The following is a 25,687-nucleotide window of genomic DNA, read 5'->3' as shown; positions in this document are numbered from 1 at the left end:
TTGCAGTTTTCTTTTTTTTTTAATTTCACAAAATGCCAGGGTGATTTGATTCTAAAAGAGTTACTAAAGCAAAGTTTGTCAGCGTGATATGAGGTTTTTATAAAAAAAAATTAATAAAGCAAAATTGTCAGGGAAATTTGTTTTTTCAATTAAATAACGAAGCGAATTTGTTTTTTTTTAATTAATAAAGCAAAATCGTCTTCGTACATTCTCAAAAACACTAGAATGCATTATTTTTTTATTAAAAGAAAATATAGGAGTCAACATTTAAATCAGCCAACTTTCAATAACTCTATCTTATAATTAATTTTAAAATTTTTTAAAAATTAGAATTTTAATAATTAAAATTAGACAAATAACCTCCGCAAAAACTTTAATCCCTCTCTCCCAAACCCCGTCGTGGCTCTTAACCACATGCCATGTTGCTTCGTCGTGCCTCCACCGTGCTATCGCAGCACCAACTAGAGTTTGCGCACCCCTATCGTCGTTGCAGACCACCGTAACCTCCGCCACTAACGCATAACTTCTTGTAAACCAGAGCAACATGCCATCGCACCTCCATTTCATCGTCACATTGCCGTTTCTGCAAGGTCCAGCGTCTAATCCTCATTGTTGCGATGTGTCGCTACCCAGACAACGTCTCCCCGCTCCACCGTGTCAATGTTCCCCTCCGCAACTACAAAAGAAACATCCACTAATGTAGAAAAAAAACATCCAAATGCTTAAAAAAATCATCCACTAATGCAGAAAACTTCCAAACGAACACAAAAGAAACATCCAAATGAGCTGCAAAGAATGAAGACAAACATCCACTAAATCATAAACTCTACTAACATTTTGAAGTGCAGTGGCGACACGGTGAAGGCTCCATGGGAATGAATGGTGACACGATGAAAGCGCAGCGCGACAGAAGAGGAGGATGAAGTGGACAAGTGACGATGTTGTGTGGTGGCAGAGACAAAGAAGTTTGGGAATGACATGTGCAGGGGAGCAGAGGCAATACGAATGATGACCGGCTGTGGTGATTCTTTGGACGACACTGTGCAAGGGAACAGATGCGCGGCGCAATTGTGACAAACAGAAGCAGTGCAACACGTTGCTCAGACAGTGCAACATGGAGTAATGAAGCAACGGATGCGATGCGGTACTTCTTCGTCGTCGGAAACACACGTCGCAAGGAGCAAAGGCGGGAACGGGTAGGGGTGGCGAGGCGGCTACGATGAAAAAGTGGGGAAAGTGAAAAGTGAATTAGGATAGGAGAAGATAAATGGATTGGAATGTTTTTTTTTAATGGACTTTGAGATGCATTCCAATAAGAGTTGGCTGGAATTAACTAGACTTTCTGTTGATTACCTAACAAAATTTGTTAGTTAAACACGCTATCAATCTGTGACTCAAATCATACAATTTAATTTTTATTTAATTTTTCATCTAACTATTCATCCAAAAATTTAAATAATAGAGATACATAAATAACAACATCAAATATTATTTTGAAAAAAATATATCAAATATACCCTCGCCAAGAATTTCTTTGGATTTGAAGCGTGCATAAATTTTGTATAGGATATATTTTTCTCATTTTATTAATAAAAATTCTAATATTAAGACATAAAATCACTTATAAAAATATTACGTGTATATCACAAATTAGTCATTATATATTTATGTATAAATATATATATTAATTAATTCAATTTTAATGTATATTTTATATTTTAATATGTATTTTATATAAATTATTAATTTTTATTAGCATACATGTCATAATTAAAACGAGTGGTAGAGCAATGCGGAGGCCAAAGTCTTTTTCTTTTATAAAAATATTATGTGTAAACAAAAAATCAATTGTCACATATTTTTGTATAAATATATATGTCATTTAATTTATTTTTAATATATATTTTATATTTAAATATATATTTTATATAGATCGAATGACTGATTTTTTATATACACATAGTATAATGTTTTTTAACCCAAAATACATAATGATAAAAAAAATAAATTAAATTTTGGTTAAAAAAAGTTTTTTTTTTCATTTAATAAATATAATAAAAACTCACTTTTTAATTCTTTAACAGCAATTGTTTATTCTTTAAAAAAATTTTATATACATGATATTTATTAGTTAAATTTATTAAGTTATTTACATATTATAATAATATAATTTAGGATGAATTAGCATTAAAAATCCATTAATTTTGGGATATGCACAACTATTTGACATATTGTAAATCCGTAATCTATACTCCAGCAATAAAAGAAAATTAGGATAGGATGTATGGTCATTAATATATTAATATATTTTTTTTTTAGAAAAGAAAAGTTAAGTTTGCTGATTTTCCATTACTTTGATGATTGCATTTTATCTTCATGCATATCCTTCACATATTGAATGAATAAATAATTTCTTGTTGCTGATATATCAAAGTGAAAAGAGGCCATTTCAATACTTTTCATCTTGTTTAGCTTCATTAAATTGAAAATATCATTGAGTTGTTATTTATTTATGCATTTGTATAAACAAGTAAAATTTATATTTTTTACTATGTTCATAATTATATTTTTGTCGTAGAAATTGAATTAAGAGAGTGAAATTCCATTATCAAAAGAATTAGAAAATAAGTCTTCTGGAACGAATAACAAAAAAGCATAATTAAGCATAAAATATTTTATGTATTAAGGATCATATATTAAGACATATTATTAAAAAATGTTATCTTTAATACTTTATTTTTGAATTATGACTTTTGATTTTTCAGTGACTATGTTAAATTAAAAATCATGTTACGATGTTTAATTTATGGCTATACATTTTGATTATTACGAGATTTTAAAGTTAGAGTTTCGAAAATACCACTTTAAATAGGTGGTTTCAATCTTATTTAAAAAGTATAAAGTTGTCATCATAATTAGATAAAAATGGCGGTTAGAAACTATCATTTTAAACGAAAATGATGTCATTGTATTCTGGTAAAAACGACAATTAGAAACCGCCATTTTAAACGAAAAATGATGTCATTATACCCTAGTAAAAAACTGCCATTTTAAACAAAAACGATGCCATTAAACCCTAGTAAAAATGGTGATTTTACGGCGGTTAGAAATCACATTTTAAACGAAAATGGTGCCATTATACCCTGGTAAAAACAGCTGTTACAACCACCATTTTAAACATTAAAAAAACGCCGTTTTATTTGGAAATAATGACGGTTCGAACCGCTGTTTTAACCTATCCAAAAATCATCGTTTTAATCTAGGTAATTGTGGCAGTTTTCTAAAAACCATTATAATAACCAGAATGGCGCCTAGAATTACGATATTTTTTGGAGGCGCCATTTTTTGTAATAATGGCGGTTCAAATCGCCATAATTTCTAAAGAAAATCGTCATTTTAACCTATTTTTTTGTTGTGAGAGTTTTAGAGAAAAGTTTAGCTTGCTAGTTAGTTAGGTGGTTAGGACACTCTTATCATTCTATTAATTATCAATTCTATTAGAAATATGAAGTGTTTGTGTATAAATCAATAAAGATGATGCTAGGGGTCAGTAGGTTTTATGATTTGTAATCATCAATTAGTCACTATTAGTGTTTTTAATGATGTGAGATTACGTCTAATAATGTAAATTTATTCACTTTCTTTTTGTTGGTTAAGTGTTGGCCAAATTTTAATAAAAGTGTTGGCCGCTAGACTTTCTCATAAATGAATACTTTACTATAAATTCATTTAGTAAATTTTGGTAAATTTAAAAAATAACAAACACTACAACATTTTGGGTCTATGGCCACAGTTTTTTTAGTCACGGTAAAAAACTGTGAACATAGACCCTCTATGGTCACGGTTTTTTAAGGTGACAAAAAAAAGTTATAGTCACGGTCTTTTTGGAAAGGGTGACCATAGAATGCCCATGGTCACGGTTTTTTAAAAAAGGGTGGCCTAAAAAGGTCTATGGTCACGGTTTTTTAAAAAATGTGGTCTAAAAGGGTCTATGGTCACGGTTTTGAGGGGTGACCTAAAGGAGTCTATGGTCACGATTTTTTACAGTGACAAAAAGGGGTCTATGGTCACGACTTTGGGAAATAACCTAAAGGGGTCTATTGTCACGGTTTTGGGGGGGTGGCCTAAAAGGGTCTATGGTCACGGTTTTTTACAATGACCAAAAAGAGGCTATGGTCACGATTTTTCAAAAAAGGGTGACCTAAATGGGTCTATGGTCACGGTTTTAGGGGGTCACCTAAAAAGGTCTATGGTCATGGTTTTGGAGTTGGCCTAAAAGGGTCTATGGTCACGGTTTTGGGCGTCACCTAAAGGTGTCTATGGTTACGATTTTTTACAGTGACCAAAAAGGGTCTAAAATTTCACAATTGAAGTCTCGTTGCAAGTATAGTTTCTAAACCAACAATAATCATTTCATACAAAAATTTGTTTGTCACTAAAATAAACCCCTAAAATTTATAAATCGAAGTATTTAAATCTCGAGTCATTCTCCCTAGGAATTACAATAAAGTGTTATTGTTATTGGCTATGAGATATTTTGGGGTTTTTGAGGTTTTAGACAAGAAATATAAATGGCAAAGAAAATAAACTAACAACTAACAAAGCTCTTGGCAAGATATGAGAACTAGAAGTCCTATCCTAGTTATCCTCCTCAATTGTAACCACAAATTGTTCATTGCTTCCACTTAGTTAACCCCTAACCATGGAGGAAAGTCAAGTGGATGAATCAAGTTGACTCCTCAAGTCCTAATCAACTCCTTAAGGAAAGACTGCCTTTAGAGGCATTCAAATCAATTAACAACTTCTAATTATCAATCAACAATGGAATTAGATAACTCAAGAGTCACTAATTACTCTACCTAGGCCAAGAGGAACAAAATCTATACTAAAATCCAACAAAGCATTTCATCAAACACTTGGAAGGTACAAAGGAAAAGCATAGTAAATTGATAATAAGAGTAGAATCTAACAACAATTGAATGTAAGAAATCAACAACAACAATCAAAAGGAACACAATTATTATGAATTACCTCAAATGGAATTGGAAGAAAGTAGAAGAGATAAGAGTAGATCTACAACAAAGTATGAAAACAATATAAAAGAAATTACAACAAAAGAATAGAAGAGTGATGATTATAACAACAAGGAATTGAGAAGAAGAAATAGAAGAGATCTTGAATGAAAGCCTAGATCTAAGAACTAAACCTAATCCTAATCCTAATCCTAGAGAGAAGTGAGAGCTTCTCTCTCTAAAACTAACTAATCCTAATCCTAATGTGTAAAAATGATGGAATTCCCCCTTGTTCTTCAATCCTTGGCTTTAAATAGCATTTTTGGCGCCAAAGTTGGTTGGGATTGGGCCCCACAACCCTTCTGAATTTGCTGGCCACGTTTTCATTAAAAAATCATATACCAGCACCGATGCGTACGTGCACAGCATGCGTACGCGTCCATGGGGTAATTCGCAAGGTGCGCGTAAGCGCCTGGTGCGCGCGCGCGTCCATGGGCGAGTTCAATTTTTTGGCTTTTCATGATCTTCTCCACTTTCCTTTCACTCCTTTGATTCATTCCTAACCTTTTCAACCTGAAATCACTTTACAAACAAATCAAGGCATCTAGTGGAATCAAATGAAAAAATTAACTAAGTTAAGGTCTAGAAAGCATGTTTTCACACTTAAGCACAAATTGGGAGACAATCACAAAACCATGCCATTCCATTGAATAAATGTGGGTAGAAGGTGATAAAATCCCCTAAAATCAATACAAGATAAACCCTACAAATGGGATTTATCAACCTCCCCACACTTAAACCAAACATGTCCTCATGCTTAAACCAAGAAGGAAGTAAGGGTATGACATTTATTCAATGGAAACTAACTAAATGCAATCTACCAGAAACAATACTATCCTGGCAGAGTTTAAATTATATTGCTCTCAGGTCTGTGGAACAATTCTGTTAATAGTTTCTGATGAGTTTGGAAAACTCTAATTTAATATTTGTGATGACTAAATATTATTAAAATAGTTAATCACAAAATTATTAATTTGAGTCTCATTTAACATATATTAATTAATAATTTTGTGTTGTAGGTTTTATTTTGGCTGAAATAAAAAGAGAGATCTCAAGCCCAATAAATTAAAATTCAGCACTATGTAATTCTTGTTATATGCTTGATTGGCTGAAAAGGTTTTATCACTTGGGCCAAATTGATCCATTATTATTATAAGCCCAAGTTGAACATGCTTTTCTATTTGCTCTATGCATGATCCAAAAATTCATCAGCAAAATAAATGTTATTATTGGGCCAGAATTAAATGTTGTTGCAACTAAGCCCAATTTTATTTTTGATGAAAGTTCCTCATGCATGATCCGAAAACAGATGGAAAAGGAAAGCAAATGTTATCATTTGCTCATGGCTGAAATAATTGGGCCAATTTTAGTCATTATTGATACAAGCCCAAAAATTGTTCCACATGCATAGTCCGAATCCATGAAGCAAAAAAAACAAAGCTTTAATGCTTCCAACGGATCCAAGCATTTTCACCATGTGATGGATTCCAAAATTCATTACATTGTCATTTACTGTATGGGAACTATGAGAGAGAAAACAAGACACTTGATTTGATTGTTGATTGTAGCACTTATGGCTACACGCTACTCAGTAAGGAAAGAATCATTTCATTTAATCTCATTCTCTTTCCTAATTCAATGCTTTTCAAATTTTCATCTTCTTTCTCTGTTTACATCTCTTCTTTTCGGTTATTACCCAGGAAACAGTGGAAGCTATGTTCAGCTACCAAAAGAAAGAAGAAGCTGTATGCATCAAGACCATCGAAATGATGATGGCAAGAAAACATAAAAAACAAAAAGTATGTTGTGGCTGAGATTTTTACCAAAAGTGGTAAGATTTGGTGAGGTAATCTCGAGCTCTTCATACTCAAAAAGATAGAAGAAGATTCGGCCAGCAAGGAAGAGATCCTTGGAGCATGGTTTTTCTTTGATTCTGCTCAACTACCACAGGAAGTAGCTAGAGTGGCGAAGTGATGGAAGAGGCAGAGATTGGAGCAGATGAAGCCATCATCATCATGAAGCATCAAGGACTAGAAATCCATCTTGGAGCAAGCCAAGGATGGAGCGCTCGGATTGATGAAGAGTGATGACCAAGGAAGAACTAGAGGTATTTTGCATGTTGGGTTTTGCATGAGTTACCTCTTCTCTCTCTGTGGCCGAACCGGATCTGTTTTGAAGGAAAAGAAGTTAAGTTTGGTTTTTGTTTCAACTGTGAAGGCTTCATTTCTCTATAAAAGGGGTGAACAGTCACGGTTTGATGCAAGGGAGAAAGTTTAAGAGTACAAGGCACAGAAGTCTCATAGCTACCTAAGCTTACAGATTTTCTTCTCCTTCAAAGCATTTTGTTTAGTATTTTTCTGTTTAATTTTGTCATGTCTTGAGTCTCATGGAAAAAAGGCAAACAGTGAGGTTTGTATGAAAAAGCCATAGAGCGGAAAAAGGCAGAGAGTGCAAAATTAAAAGAAAAAGCCATAGATGTCTTAGAGTTCCTTTGTTCATCTATGTTGTGTTTCATGATTCTGTGGGAATCCCCTTATAAGTTGGGTTAGTACTTTACAGTTTGTAATCTGGATGATTATAGTGAAATTCCATCATTGTTGTGATGGAGACTAGATGTAGGCTACATTGCACTTATCAGCTGAATCAGGATATATCTGGGTGTAATCTTTTCTCTCTACTACTCCATTTCTGTTTCTGCTGTATAGGAGCTAAAATAAAAATATCTCGTGCCAAGTAACGAGACAAAAATATAAAGTCCCGTGGCTAAGGACGAGACAAAAACAGAAAAGTCTCCTCAAAGACCAGAAAGTGTAATCTATAAAAAAGGGGCTAAGATTCAACCCTCTTCTCTTAGCCACTGAAACCATCAGTTTCTACTTAGTGTTAGTATGTATATCACTGTATAAAACTGAGATTGAGATAAGTGTATTCACTCAACTATATTGATATGTGAGTTGGTTACTTTAATCACAACTTATCTTAATTGTTGATTATCATTTTTCATTTTTAGATTTATTTTGTAATTATCATCATTTTAGAATGTGATTATGCTTTAAAAAAAATAAATCTCATAAAACAAATAGGCTATAGTCACGGTTTTAAGGTGGTGTGACCGTAGAGGCTATGGTCACGGTTTTTTACCGTGATCATAGATAAGGCTATAGTCATAGTTTTAAGGAGGGGTGACCATAGAGGCTATGGTCACAGTGAAAACCGTGACCATAAATAAAGCTATAGTCACGTTTTAAATAGGGGTGACCATAGAGCTATGGCTACGATAAAAACCGTGACCATAGATAAGACTATGGTCACGATTTTAAAGAAGGGTGACCATAGAGGCTATGGTCACGGTGAAAACTGTGACCATAGATAAAGCTATGGTCATGGTTTAAGGAGGGGTGACCATAGAGGCTAAAACCGTGACCATAGATAAGGCTATGGTCATGGTTTTAAAGAGGGGTGACTATAGAGGCTATGGTCACGCTATGGTCACGGTTTTAAGGAGGAGTGACCATAGAGGCTATGGTCATGGTGAAAACCGTGACCATAGATAAAGTTATGGTCACGGTTTTTAGGAGGAGTGACCATAGAGGCTATACCGTGACCATAGATTAACCTATGGTCACGGTGAAAAAACGTGGCCTAAAGTGTCAGAATTTGAAAATTGTAACCGTGATCATAGAAACCGTGACCATAGATAAAAAAATCGTGACCATAAATCTATGACCACGAGAGAATAGGCCATGGTAAAAAACTGTAACCATAAGTCCAAAACCGTAACTATAGATACCGTGACCATAGGCCATTTTTTTTGTAGTGAAATATTATTTTTTCCTTTTCTCTCGAGTTCATGAGCTCCTAACTTAAACTTTTCTCTTCTTTCACCAACCTAGATTTTATATATACCTTTAGTGCACATGGTTATACATAAAGTAGTGGGGTTATTCCATTTATAAAGGAGTTAAAATTCTATATTTTGGATTAGTATATCTAAAAATCCAATAATACTATATTGTGAAATTTAAATAAATGTCCAATACTCAGAAAAAGGAAAAAGAAAATCATACCTTTTTTTGGGTATAGTTGGATAAAATACCTTTACAAACACCGGAATATAAGAGAACCAGCCACATATTATGAGTATGCAAATATCTTTCCTATATCACGTTCTTCAAGGAGCTAAAGAAAGTATAGCAATAATGTATGTATTATTTGATTTGACTATTAAACGCTGAATTGGAAAGTAGGAATGAAGAACTTGGCTATGAGCCTATGATAATCCATTATCTTACCCTAATTATGTATTTTATATATAGGTGATAAGTGAACGTGCATAACATGCAAATTTGTGTGGTTTACTTGAGGGTTGTTGAGAAAAGGACTAGCACTATTTGTGTTCTGCCTTTCGATATTTAATTAACAATTGTTCTTGTATAATTTGGCTGCTATTGGATATCATCTACCTTGAATGGAATAATTATTTATATTTTCTAATACGAATTTATGTATGACTAGTCGAAGATTTTTTTCTTTTTTGATGTGGCTTTGTAGTCCTATCCTTTGAATTTGCTTACTCTATCTACATCTGCTTTTATGTTTTTGTTTTTTTTTTTCATATGATGCTCGCAATTATAGTAGATCTCACACATATAAGTATTTTTTCAAATCTTCGCAATTGTGGAGTAAGGGTCTCTGCCAAGACTTTACCATCATAGCATCACTTTTGGTCTGGAGATACACGAACATTTATGAAAGGTGATCCTTTTTCTCTATTTTTAATTTGAATATTTTCTTCGGAAATGCGTGCAAAAATGAAGAAAATGAAAATAAAGTTATAATTATGTAATTATTAGATCAGAGAGTGTACCTTGGGTACAATGCTCAAAGTGTTATTGTCGCTTATTTTGTTTGTAGCCTATAATATAATTCATAGGTTCCCATTCTACTTATAATAATAAGAAGATATACATCATATATTTATATACCTCACCAAATTAGTACCTGGGCACTAAAATAGTACATAGTCTAACAACTTATGTGAACATATATATATATATATATATATATATATATATATATATATATATATATATATTGAAAAAGTACGTTTAAATTAAAATTTTCTACTCTAATTATAAAAATTAATTTAAAGGTAATATATTCATATCATTTTACTCTAAAAAATTTTAGTGATCTCCTGTCACTACTAAAGTTGAATTGGAACCCTTGATTCTTCACTTATTAGTAACTAGTAAAGATGGAGTTAAAATATGGAGGTAAAATGATAGATGAAACTTCTTTTAATAGTTCTCATTGCTGTTGTTAGATATATATGTTGGGAAAAAAATAGAAGTAGGACACCATATTTTTATCGAAAATCAAATTTAAAGATAGAGAAATAAATTTAATTTGAGGACAAATTACTAAAATAAAATATTTGAATTTTAAAATTACGAAAATACAATAATTTTGTTTGAATACGAAAATATAATTTTTTATAAATCTACGTAAACTGTTGATGGGGTCCCACAGTTTTTAAATACACGTAAATCGTTGTTGGAATTCTACGGTTTACGTTCAGAACGCATTTGGTTAGAAATTGTGGTAGGGGTTTCATAATTTCTGTGAGGATGGGAATATGTATAAACCGTAGAAGGGATCAAGCAGTTTATGCTCTACTATAAATACGCAGAAGGAGTGCCACGGATTATTCATTTTGGAGACACTTTCAATTTGTTAGAGAGAAAAAGTGACGTTCTAGAGAGAGGGGAAGAGGAAAAGTGTGGTGAGGAGGAGATTTGCACTTTTCTTGGGTCGGGACCATGGCGGAGGAACGCAATCTTTACCGACTCAACGGCGTTGCGCAAATAGCCGGCTACATCAACGAAGAGGTAAGCCTGCTATCTTTTATTTATTGTATTTCATATAACAGAGAGATGTAGTATTTGGTATTTTGTTGTTAGAACGCATAATTTAGGATTAAGATTTTAAAGTTAAGAGATAAGTCCAAACGTTTAAGTAGAATGATAATCCTCTTGTATTTGATGAGACATAGGATTCAAATTGTAGTATTGTTGTTTAAGTATCATGTTTGAAAACTAAGTTTTGGCATTTGCACTTTTAAACATGTAAGTTTAAATTCAAGTATTATAGTCTTGGTTATTAAGATTTTGAAACGTAAAGATTAAATTTTGTAAATTGAACTTAATGGTTGTATTTTGCATTCTTAAAAGTAAAAATTATGAGTTTTGTAATTTAGCCTTCTTGAACTTAAGATTTAGATTCTATAATGTCACGTTTAGTATTTGCTTATTTTTTAATTAAAGATTTGAGTCTTATATTTAAGCCTTATTAATTTGAACTTAGAATGATAACTTTAGTATCTGTATCGAGTTAAACTTATTTAGTATCTATGGGTTATGGTTGTTAGCGATGCAATCTCACTTGGTTTTGGTTATTTCTCTCACATGTTACAGCCTAGTAGGTGCATCACTAGTTTCTGGAGGTAACAGAACATACTTCTGCATGACAGGATCATACCATATCTGGAGAGGGCAGATTTGTACCACCTGGTGCGGCTCAACACGAGGTGGTTTTGGTTGGATGAGCCACTCGTCAGCGCATTCATTGAGAGGTGGCATCTTGAGACACACACCTTTCCCATGCCATTCGAGGAGTGCACCGTCAGGTTGCAGGATGTTGCATACCAACTGGAATTGCCCGTGGATGGTTTACCTGTATCCGGGTGCCTTACAGATTTCGAGAAGCTGATAGAGAATGGCAAACCCACTTGGGAGTGGTTTGAGGAACTATTTGGCGAGCTTCCTCCGCCGAATAAGATAAAGCAGTTTACACTCCACTTCACCTGGTTCCATGAGAGATACAGGGTGCTGCCGCAGGATGCCACTGAGGATACCGGATATATGCACAGGCTTACATTATGATATTGCTATCCACTCAGTTGTTTGGTGATAAGAGTGAAAATCGGGTTCATATCCGGTGGTTGCCCTTTTTGGCGAGGCTGGACGAGATGGGCAGATATAGTTGGGCTTTGGCAGTATTGGGCTTGCTATACCGATCTATGTGTCGGGTTGCGAACAGAAATGTGACGAACTTGGCCAGCCCACTCCAGCTACTGCAGTCATGAATTTTCTGGCGGTTTCCTAGTCTCAGACCGCATCGATGATCTGACTCCAAAATCGGATACTATACCCCACGACAGATGCTATAATCTTTAACACTCAAGAGAGTTTCCTCCTTAGTAGGAAAAGATTGGCCAATCTGAAATTCTCCCACATGATTTTCCTCGTGTAATCCTTGGCCCCTGAAAGTGGGATCAATGTCTGGTTGCTGACCAACTGCTTCCAAGTTTAACATCAAAAAATGTGGCGGTTATTGGTGGGACCCCGAATTGGATGGCCCCTGACGTGCTGGCGGGTTCCTAGGAGTATCCTCTTCACTGTCTCCCAATATGTAATCTGGCTAATCGTCTGAATCATCGTCTCGCATCGCATTTTCAACATGATCCGACTCACCATTACCTAAAAGACCAGGAATCAAACCCGCTGGCCCAGCTAACCCTGCTGGAACAGATGGAGGTTCACCTAACAGAGAACCAGGTGCAACGACTGGCATTGAGGTAGAAGCACCCCCCACCGTTGTCGATTGAGGATTCGACGCTGATGCCCCAAAATTGTCGACACCATCTTCCAACTTGGCATACAGCTCGTGTATTCTCAACTCCAAAAAATTGCGTCGACAATGAAACAAAACCTGTATGTCTTCGTCCGTCCCTATCACAAATATTTCATACTGCACACCAGTTGACATAATCACAATCGGAATCTTGTAGAACAAATTTTTCACCAACTTGGCCCCACACAACCCTGACTTCTGCAATATACTCGTCTTTAACTCTGACGAAGTATTTGTTGACCGGATAAAAACACTCACCGGTTTTTTATCAGTGAACTTAACACCGTGCCTTTTTCTTTTTTTTTTTAATTTTTTCTAAAGTAGTGGATTAGGACAAAAAACTCTCTTCCCTATCCATTTGGAAAGGTGTGAGAATGACTCTCTACCATCATACCACTCACTCTAGGTTGGTCTATATAGTGGAACTCGGTGCATGCATAAATTGCTGGACCCTTTTTACAGTTTATACATATTTCCATCCTCACAAAAACCGTAGAACTCCTACTACGATTTTTGACCAAATGTATTCTGAACGTAAATCGTGAAACCTCAACAATTATTTACGTGTATTTAAAAATCGTGGAACTCCATCAACGGTTTACATAAATTTGTAAAAAATTATATTTTTATATCCAAACTACAAAAGTTATATTTTCATAATTTTAAAAAATCCAAATATTTTATTTTAGTGATTTGCCCTTAATTTGATGAAGAAAAGGTATTTATTGTGAATGGTCCCATGTAGAAAAACAATACTATATACGTATACAAATATAATATCATATACTATATACGTCAACATAACAGTGTAGTAAATATGTAAATAATACTGTAAAACATATGGTGAATAATACTATACGATAATTATTGTAGTTGTATTAATATTTAATGTGAACTTCTAAAATTGGATAAAAGTCACATATCTAAATTCTGAAAGAAATTACATTGTATTCATGATAATTAGAGATGATTATAAATGCAGTAAAAGTAAGATGGAGAAGAACAGGAGAATATGCAATGTTGTGTTATTGATTCTAACTTGAATACATTCTGCAGATTAGTAACACTATCTCTCATTGACAAAAAGGGAAGAAAATTGTGTGATTATAGATTTTTTTTTAGTTATTTTTTTTAAAGTTATGAGTATAAATTTTTTGAAATTATTTTTTAGAATTGTGATCATAAATTTTTTTAGGTTATTTTCTAAAATTGTGACTATATATTTTTTTTAGGTTATTCTTTTTTGAAGAACTGTTATTATAGATGTGTTTAGATCATTCTTTAAAATTGTGATCATAAATCTTTTTAAGTTACTCTTTAGTTATAGACCTTTTTAAATTAAATTTTTTAAAAAATCGTGACCATAAATATATTTTTATCACGAATTCTAAAAAGCCAATGACCAAAATTTTTTTAATTCACAGCAAAAACCTATGACTATAGATAATTATAATTTTTAAACGTAATTAAACAAATAGTGGGCATAGACCACAAATATTGTAGCAAACAGGTCTAACTAACTACTGGACTTGGTCTTTTTTTTTGCTTGCTGCCTAGGTCACGTGTCCTGCTACTTCCTTTCTTCATTAATAGAGTATCTTTTCTGCACTCACGCGCAAGAATTACATAAAGTGCTATACATAAAGTTCTTATCCAAAAATATTCAGCGCTTATCATTTTGAGCACAAGATATAAGTAGACTTTTTCGCCTTTTTAAGTGTATAATATAGCGGCTAACAAATTATAACTCAAATGACATAATTTTATATATACATCTAAGAAGTTGTAGGTTCGAGTCTCTTTATCTTTAATTAAAAAATATATAATATTATGTTTATTTTCCCAACTCCCATGATATTCTGTACCCGATCGCTTTGAAGTTCTTCGAGAAATGCTACGTCAACAAGAAGAAGAAATGTCTATACAAATATGAAGAACCGAGTTTTCTTGTGTTTTGTTTGGAGGTTGGTGGGATGATAATATAATGGCATTTATGTATGAATAGTTATGATCTTTCATGTCTTATTTATTTATTTATTTATTTATTTTTGGTACATTTATGAGAGGGAACTAAAACCTAAAGAAAGAAAGCACTACATACATAGATCACAAAATGGTATGTCGGGGCATTAAAACCCCTAAACGATCATGATGAAGCTCAGCTGCCAAAAGTGGCGGTGGATTTTCCCCAATTACGACGCCTTCGTTTCCAGTAACTTCTTTATTTGCAAGGATATCAAAAGTGTCATGATTCTACTTTTTTTTTTTTTAGTTTAAGTCGATAAAAAAGACAACATGAATAGATGTATTTATAATACGTCTCTCTAAACAAGATTTTTTTTAATTTGTTTAATTTTTTTATAGACTCTTTTTTCTTTTAATTTGTCTTATATTTTTTATATATTTATAATACATCTCTTTAAATAAGAGTTTTTTTTAATTTGTTTGATTTTTTTATAAATTTTTTTTTGTCTCATATTTTTTTTTGGAATTACTAAGAATATAACTATAAATTTTTCCAAAGTAGAGTTTTGATATTATATTATAATACTATTTTTTAAAATAAATTTAAATAGATAAAAAGAGACAATATAAATAAATAATATAAGAAACAGTATTATTTCCTTCTCTAAAAGTATGCTGAAATTTTGTGTTCCAAAATTTATTCTTTATCTCCAGGATTATTATGCTGGTATACTTTAACTTTGGAACTGGTCTGTGTTCTTTAAGGATTATGCATGCTGTACTCTTGTTTTGGGATCCCCCTCTTCTTTGGCTGCCCTTATATAATGAACTCTCTTGATTATTCACACAACATTATTTTATAATATCTAATATATATATATATATATATTTTAAATGTCACGCATAAATTAGTAAATTAATATAGCGTTTTAATTTCTTTTCTTAATTTTAACCAATTAACTTAGTCCTTAAAAAATATGAATATAAGTTAAGTTGGAGTTTTGTTAACATGTCATTGGTAATTAATGACGTGTGAAGTAAAATTCATCACATGATTGATCATATTTTAATATGTAACACTTAATTATAATACATAAGTAAAAAGTTATTAGAAGAATAATTTAACTCACTAATATGTTTTAAAAACCAAATTGACTTGAGCGTAATTTTGTTAATTTATACATAAAGGAAAATATGTCCTACGTATATAATATATTGATGAAGTTTGTTTACCGTCATAATATTAGTGGATTATGAGTTAGTATTTAATTTAGTCTCTAAATTTATAGGTACATTTTAATTTAATTTTTAAAATTTTAATTATTTTTATTTATTCTTTTAAATTTTATAAATATAATTTATATTAGTTCTTGAGATAATTTATAGCACATAAATTTATAGAGGATTAACATAGATAGTCAGATACTATATTAAAATTTATAAAATGCGTCATTTTGATTATTGGGAGAAAAGATTTTAATAAATATCACTTATAATGTTGTTTTTGAGTTATTTGACTGTCAAAATAAAATAATATTATTTTACAGAATCTAACGTGATATCCAGTTATTTAAACTAGTATTTTTGTTAATGTTTTAGTATAAAAATTATTCTAAGAATTAATATATATAAGTCATATTTAAAAAATTTAAAAATTAAATAAAAATAATTAAAATTTTAAGAATTAAATTAAAATTCATATGTAAATTTAGGGCTTAAATTAAATATTATTTCTTAGATTATTATTCTCAAAGTTCATGTTTTCCTTATAAGTTTAGGAAAGGTTTTGCCAGGGTGTCCCATGTAATTGGGATTACTTGCTTTAATTAGCTAAAACTCTTGTAAAATTGTGCTATGCAGAATGAGGCAATTAGCGGAACTATTAACAATGACGTTACTTTCACATCAGAACTTTTACCAGTTGTTGTTTTGTAAATCAATCACGCATAATAAGACTTTTTTTTTTTTCCAATCGAAAGTTATTTTATCTACTTTTTCCAAGACTACTGATTCGATAGGATTCATGACTCACTATTGATTGCTCATATAATAAGTAGTTTATGTATTGTATTCTGCCCTTTATAGGATAACGATCCTTATCAATTATTGTTACATAATAACTCGATCTACCCCTCTTATCAAATAATTTTGGGCCCACCCCAGACTACATAAAGCAATTAATCATCATCATTACGTTTTTTTTTCAAACATGATATCATTATATACATCATGAATAATGTTAGCAAATTAATATGATTACAGTCTTTCTTAGTAAACATGACAGTAAGTTGTCAAATGTTGGGTTTGAACTTTAGATAATTTTTTTTTAATTGAGTTTCAAATGTTCTTTTTTATATTAAAAATTAGCTGTAATAATATCTTTTTGAAATCATCAAAAGTGATTATTTTTTACTATCACTTAGTCTCCAATTTAATTCTTTTAGTTTAATTTTTTTAGTCTAATAATTTAATAATATACTTTATTATGTACTTTTAAATATTAATGACTAATTAATAACAAAAATAATAAATTCAGATAACATTCTAATTAACATCCTTTATTATAAAAGAAAAGAAAAAGATACAAATAAAGTTTTCTTTTCAATTATGGATCATTACAATGATTAATTAAGACTTACACCAATATACATTCCACTCTCTCAATTCTCTTAATTAACTGGAAGGATACCATGAAATGTTATGTTATTGAATAATTAAGAGAAAAAGAGAAAATTAAAGCTAGCTAACACAAAGTTAATTAGTCTAGGGACTAACACTTACATTAAGATGGGATCAACATTTTGGGTACAAAATTTAGATACATCCCCATCCATCAAGCATGGACTGAGCCTAAACATGAGAATGCAAAACTCCATTTGGTTTAGGGCACCATCTCCATCCAAATCACCTTCCATTAACATGCACAACAGCTCATCATCCTTCACCTCCAAACCTAGAATGGAACAATTCATCTTCAAGCTCTCGAACGTGATCAAGCCCTTGCTCGCGTCCATAAGCAGACTGAACCCATTGCAGAGCTCGCCGATGAAGCCTTCTGCGCCAAGGCTTGAGATCATTGATGGAAAGTAGTCCTCAAAGTCCAAACCATGGTCTAATTCCATAGGAGAAATTAAACTATTTTAAGCAGGAGAGGTTGATGTGAGAATAGTGTGAAGATGATGATGATGTGGTAGCTTGTGATAGAAGGGTGATATTTTACATATATATATGGTTATAAATCAAAGTAGCGTAATAAATTGACAAAAAATGTGGGGCTTGGTAAATTGAATAGGAAATGAAACGGAGGTTTTGATTATCATCCACAAAACTCTCATCAACTTTTAAGTTAACTATTTTAAATTTTGATCTTATATATCTAGTACTATACTGTCTTTTTATTATTTATTAATATTTTTTTTTCTAAAAATGATTCCTCTCTTTTTGAAATAATTGTCAATTTAATATTTTTTAATTTCAAATTATATGTTATATATTATATAATATTGCTACCATAATTATCCGAAATTTGGAAGATAATAAAATATTGTTGAGATGACTCAGCATGATTGGTCTACTTAATGGTGTTATGTTAAGGAGTTCGTCATTTTGGCATCTGCTTTCATTTTCACAGTTAGGTTATTGGGGAGCCTCCTCCTTCGTGGAAGGTGCGGTGTTGTTCTACTATATCAATCACTTTATTGTACTAATAATTTAATTATATGCTACCTACAACTTATGCCTACTAGTATATATATTAATTAGTAGTAGAGTTGTGCGATGATTTATCTGTTTTAAACGTGAGATATCGAACCTCGCCAAAATAATAATAATAATAATAAACATTATTGTATGCATATTATTTACTCATACCTTATGGGTTATTAGGTGCTGGATAATAATATATAGTTATGTTAAAGTTTAGAGGAGAGAATTTCATTTTTAAAATTTTTTTATCCGTTATACGATAGAGATATAATTATTTATGTATTTTTTTTATAAGTTTAAATTTTTAAAAGAAGTGATATAATGATATGATATCAGAGATTCTATAATTACAATGTCTAGAATTTGGTTTTTATTGAAAAAAATAACATAACACAAAAGAAAAAGAGAAAATTTATACAAAAATTTAAATAAAATAAAAAAAATTCTTACTTAAAAAGATATGTTAGAGATATAATTATTTATGTATTTTTTTATAAACTTAAGTATTTTAGAAAAATAGTATTATAATAGTGTAAAATTTATTTCTTTTGATAAAAATTATTATTTGTGAATTATAAAATTCACAAGTACGTGGTGTTCACTTATATGCTTTGTCGATTATTAAATAGTATTTAAGTTTTACTTAAAATTATTTTGAATTATATTTAATGATAAACGAAAAGAGTAAGTTAACCCAATATTGCACACTTAAAAGAGGAAAAAGTCTACTTATATCTTATTTTGAACATCATATATACTTATATATTTAGTTAATTACCTAGACCTTTAATTTGTTATTTCTTCTCTTTATTTCATTTTGTAATCGTAAAATTAAAGTTGAAAATCATGCCTACGTTGTGTCGAATATAGGATAATTTCTGTGGTACATGTGACGCAACATGTTGTAGCATGTAAGTGATGTAACTATGTGTGTTTTGTTGGTAGCTATTGAATGAGAAGGATCCAATCTTTTTGTTTCTTTGATGTGACCGTGCATGTGCAGCGCGTGTTCACTGAACATACGCATATTGTATTCATTATTTCAAATTTGGGTACACAATATGTATACTAGGGGCTCAAGATTTTATTATGAAATTAATGGTGGTGTTTTAGTTAAAAATGGGTGTAGTGAGTATAATTATAGTTTGGTAGATGTGTCAGATGCAAAGTATAACACGTAGGGAGTGTGTTACATGCAGTAGAGGGTATGGAAGACACATGACGAAGTCTTGTTGGATTGCCGAATAGCACGTGGGGCATGCTGAGTCAGCACGCAGGGGATATGCTGACACGTGACGGAGTCTGGTTGGGTTGGCAAGCAGCACATGGGAAGGGGGGCGTGCTGACACATGACGAAGCCTGATTGATTGAAGTTCCAGCACGTGGGGAGCGAGTCAGCACAGGTAGAGCATGTTGACACGTGGCTCACTCCGATTGGCTGATGAAGCAACACGTGGTGAGCGTGCTGAATGCTCCCCTCTATATAAGACAAAGTTTGGTACCATTTTCATTGCAAAGAAGAGTATGCTTTGAGTGTTCTTTGAGTGTGTTGGTAGTGTAATGGAGGGTATCGCAAACTTGGTAGTGTATCGCAACGGTAAGATAATACAGAATACTCATGAGGGAGTGAAGTTTGTTTGGCATAATCCGTTTTCGTTTGTGGTTCTATACACCATGACGTTAATGGAGCTTCATAACGGTCTCTGTCAAAGCATGGAGAATGATATATTAAGGAGAGTGAGCATAATTCTGTATCGGAATCCGGTTGTAGTTTTTAGTGGTCTAATATAGTTTGATATCATGCCGATTATTGACGAAGTGAGTATGTAGAATATGTTCTGAATTCACCGGCAGACTCAGATGCGACAGTCACAGATTGAGCTGTATGTTGAGTTTGAAAACGTAGAGGCAGATGGGATTCAAAATGATTTAGATATAGAGGATGATAGAGCTACAGTGTACAAAAGAATGAACAGTGACAGCGAAGAAGACTTCGAAGCCACTTATGAAGCCGGCAACGAAGACGAGGATGGTGATGTGGGAGTTGAGGCAGTAGCGAAGAATGTAGTGGTTCATCCCTCGGGTAGTCAACCGATGAATGTTCCACCTTTTATGCGTACGTTGGATCTTGACGCCATGCATGCACCAGAATTTTCAGAATATGCAAACATAGGTACGTGATGACTGAATAATATGTTTTTGTTAATTTATATTATGGATTGATTAATGAATGATGATTTCTGCTTTCTGTAAGCGTTGCTGATCCTGAGGATGGAAAGTTCAGAATTGGAATGGAATACAGTTCTAGAAATTAAAGTTGGTCATCGCAGCAATTAGAAGTTACAGTATCTCTAGAGGAGTTAATTACAATGTGTATGAGTCTGAGTCACAGACGTTCTATGCAAAATGCAAGACGTATGGGCGTGAGTGCGACTGGCTTATCCGAGCCAGCTTGATACGAAAAAATGGTTGTTGGGAGATATGCAGATATAACGACGTACACAATGAGAACGATTTCACATGATCATTCCAAGTTGGACTCGGATACAGTTGCTGAGGCTATAAGGCCATTAGTCGAGACTGACCCGTCCATCAAGGTGAAATCTATAAAAGCGAAAATTTAATCAAAGTTCAACTATACCATCAGTTACCAAAAGGCTTGGTTGACAAAGCAGAAGTCCATAGCAAAAGTTTTCGGTAGTTGAGAGAATTCTTACCAAGCTTTGCCATGGTGGCCCTCGGTCATGGTTCAGAAGATGAGGAGGCGCACGGTATAAAAATACTTCATCGCGTATTTTGGAGTTTCAATCCATGCATTAGGGCATGTTGAGTCTGACATCTCGACAAAATACGTCCTTCATCAATATTCAGCAAATACACCCAAAAGAGTTCCATATGAAAAATAATTTCTATATACTAAAAGTGTATGTGTTTGAAACACCTTAAAAATAAAATTTTTACAAAAAAAACAAAAAGATTTTTTTGTGTAGAATATAATAAAAATATAATTTTTAATTCTCAACAAAATTCTAATTCTCACATTAATATTCACACTAAATCAAATAAAAAAAATCTGATTTGCAATTTCATTCTTACTAAGATTAAAATGTCAAAATTATTATTGATAAATAAATAAATAAACAAATAAAAAATCACAAAGATAAAATAATAAAAAATACAAATTTTATTTCATTTATACAATTAATTATTCTAAATCATGAATTTGAATTTGAAATAGAATTAAAATTCGCTTCTTAACAGAAATAGAATTCTTTTTTCACTTTAATGCTTCCCAAACACATTCTAAATATTTATATTAAAGATAGATTTAATCTTGAAGAAAAAAATATGAATAAAGTTCTTCATGATAGCAAATATATGTAAATAAATTAGTTTAAATTAAGATCTCTTATCCTAATTATAAAAGTTAGTTTAGAGGTAATGTATCAACGTCTATTATTTTAAAAAATTTTATTGGTATTAGCGGGAGATCAAAAAAATTTCGATAGTGGAAACAAAGTACATATAATATGACAATAATTTTTATAAAAAAAAAAAGATACATAAAAAATTAATTATCAAATCATTTATTATGTATTTGTCTATAAATACATATGTTATTTAACTATTTTTAAATTATATTTATATTTTATTATATATTTTTATAAATAATTATTTTTTATGTACACATAACATAACTACTATTATTATTATTATTATTATTATTATTATTATTATTATTATTATTATTACCGTCTCATCTTCAATATCACATATAGCATATTTTCCTTCTCCTGGTTGTATAATATTTCTTCTCAATAGAATATCTTTTGTATTTAGTTCCTCTGTTAAGGCGAATCATGCATATAAGAATCTCATACTCATATTTAATTTGCTTCCCTCCAAACATGGAGCGTGTTATTCAAGAAGGAAAATTGGCTTTTAGTATGAAGGTGGAGTAATTATTTTTCGAATAATTCAAATTTAACAATACCAATTTGCATTGTTTTATACTAATTTAAAATAAATAAAATAATTTAATAAAAGTTAGCCGACCATGATGGTGGAAAAAAAAAAAACTAAGATTACTCGTAAATAATTATACTAGGGATCAATCATTAGTAACAGCCTGTTATCATCATGGTGAGAATTTAGTTCCATCATGCAGTAAGATGCAGCAAAGAATATTGTATTGCATAACTATTTTTTCTTTTTTGTTTTTTCCGATATTTCTTAACCTTATAAGTCATTGTGAATCGATTCTATTTAAAAGTTTGTCACTAACCAATAAATTATTATATTCATAAAACGGAATTCAAATTTCACACTTACTTAAACGAATTAATAAGTTAATAGCCATTAGATTAACCCAACTTGATTTTGTAATAGACTACTATATACACAGCCTAGGGTATCATCACGGAATTTACACGGAAATATATTATCTTCTGCCATGTCTGTACTTTGGTCTGAACTTTCTCTTCACCTTGTATCTATGCAGTGGGTGGAGCAATTATGTTTATTTTCTACTGAAAGTAAAATAAAATAAAATTAGAAAAGAGGGAGAGATGTGAGTTCCGTCAAAATTAAACTGCCATCATCTTAACTTTAATATGAAGATAATATTATTGGAAGACTTTCAAATATGCCATTGTACTTTACTGGCATACTAGTATTCTTTAATTTTTCACTGTGGATATAATGAATAAAATGAGTTGGTGGTGAAGATTATAAAAACATTTTTTGATGTGTATATGCGTAAATGTTGAACACCGTGAGATGAGTACCAGCCATTTCGTTAACGGAAGAGTAGATTTTTTTGAAATGTGGCTTGATATCCTTGTTGTACATTCAAAGCAGCGCATATTGTGGTGCTGTGGAAAGCTTAGTGTTAGACTTGGACCGGCTAAATATAGTGTTAGAAGCAGATGTCAATTGGGGTTGAGTTATTGGTTAATGAATTCTTTTATTTAAATAAAATAAAATAAAAATAAAAATAAAAATAAATATATAATTATACAATTTTTATAAATTAAATTTAATACATCTGTGTCTAATTTCTTTTATATAAATTGTAGTATTGAATTTTAGTATTCATTATTAAGAGAATATTTAAATAACAATAGTATAAACAATAATTTTAAATTATTAATATTATTCATTGTTAAGAAAATATTTACTAAAGACATAAAAATAAAATAAAATAATACAGATCATCCATATTAAGATAAAATGAGTATTTTGAAGTGAAAAAAACACTCTATTCAAATAAAAGGATGTTTGTATACATAAATTTATTTTTGTATCCATGTGCTTTATATTTAGCTTAAATTCATGTAAGTTATAAACTTGTATACTGATATTAATTTTGATATATAAAAAAATATGTCAAATTATTTTCAACTATATTACATAAATACAAAAATAAAAAATCAGCCACTAGTTATATAAGAATACATATTTAGTATTTATGAAAAAATTTAATTACCTGATTATAACAAATTTGTTTTTTTTTTTTTACTAAATTTGATTATTCAGGGAATAATAATTTCATTAAAAAATTGAGTAAAATAACATATATATTTATATATAAATATATATTATAGTTGATTATTTATCTTTATAAAATATTTTTGCGTGTAATATATACAAATATATAATAATTATATTTTTGTCACATATTTTATTTTATTTGAATGCAAAATAAATATAATTAACAATAACACCTTTTTAATTTGGTAAGTCCTCTTACTATATTTGTGCCTAATGACTTCACCCACATCAAATTGCAAAAGGATGAGAAACGGGAAAAAAAAAGAGAAGAAGAAAGAAGAGGAACAAGAGGAGGAACGTATGATACAAAGATACGCATGATGTAAGTGAATTTTTTTGAATTAGAATTAACTTGTATGCATAGTTGTAAAAATCATACTAGACCGGTCGGTTCGACCAAAAAACCAATGAACCGGACCCTATACCGATACGGTCCGGTGTTTTGAATCGTACAAGGAATCAAATCGGTGTGAACTGGTCAAATTTGGAATGAACCGATACGAACCGATATAACTCGGTGAGACAGTCCGACCGAACTGCTTGGGAGTGAAAATATTTCCAAAATGCTTGAGGTAGGGTTCTAATAGGGGTGGCAAGCGGGGAAGCCCACCCCGCCTAACTGCGGGGTGGCGGGCTAAGTCCGCCAAAGCTCTTTTTTTTTTTTACTATTAACTACTAAATAATATATATAATTTCACAATCATATTAATAAATTTATAATTTCTAAAGGCATAAAAAATTCAATAAACATTAAATTCTTTGTAATTATAAATATCTAATAAACATAATTATAAACCAAGTTTTCATCCAAAACATAAGTATAAATATTCTCTCCAAAGCAAAAGAAACCTAATTTAAAACATAATTATAAATATTATCTTCAAAAGTAACATAATTTAAAACCAACTTGTTTATATGGTTATATGGATGTGTAGCAGCCCTGTTTTGTAATAATCAAATTTTAATCAAGTCGTGTTAGTTATATGCACATATACGTAAGTGTCTTTTTTTTTCATCCTCTTTCTCCAGTCTTTCTCTGTTTTTACCTCCTTTTTAAAATTTGTATAATTTAAAATAATTTTTATAATTTTTAAATAAATTTATGTATTTTATTGTGTTATTTTTTAGTATATCTTTATATAATTTAACTTAAAAACTAATTTGTTTGAATGAAATTTACTATTTTTAAGTGAAATATACGAAGACACGTAAATTATTTTATGTCAATAATAAAACATATAAAAGAGAAGAAGAAAAAAGATATAAAAAAGTATTTGCACTATTTAAAATAATTTTTTGTGTTATGAAACTAAATTTTTGTATTTTTTTTATTGTTATTCAACAAAAAGTTACACAATTTAAAATAAATTTATTTTATATAACTAAAATTCTTGGGTTTTTTAATTAAAAATTTTTTTGTACTTTTCTATTTTATTTTCTTTTCTTGTTTTATATTTTTTTGGCACTTTTTATATGGTAATATTTAATAGGTTCATTTTTTATATATTCTAAAATGTCACTTACATATTTTTTTATAATTAAATTAATAATACACTCTGAATAGTTTTAGTTTTTTTTTACTTAATATTATTTATATTTTTTAATAAAAATATAAGATTTTAAAATTAAATTGAGTTTGTTTTCCTATACATATTATAACTTTTTAAAAATATATTTGTATTTAAAATCTTTTCTAT

This window comes from Arachis hypogaea, chromosome 8 (assembly GCF_003086295.3).
Source record: "Arachis hypogaea cultivar Tifrunner chromosome 8, arahy.Tifrunner.gnm2.J5K5, whole genome shotgun sequence".
Taxonomy (NCBI): Eukaryota; Viridiplantae; Streptophyta; class Magnoliopsida; order Fabales; family Fabaceae; genus Arachis; species Arachis hypogaea.
The sequence above is the reverse complement of the archived record's forward strand: the minus strand, read 5'-3'. Positions refer to the sequence as shown.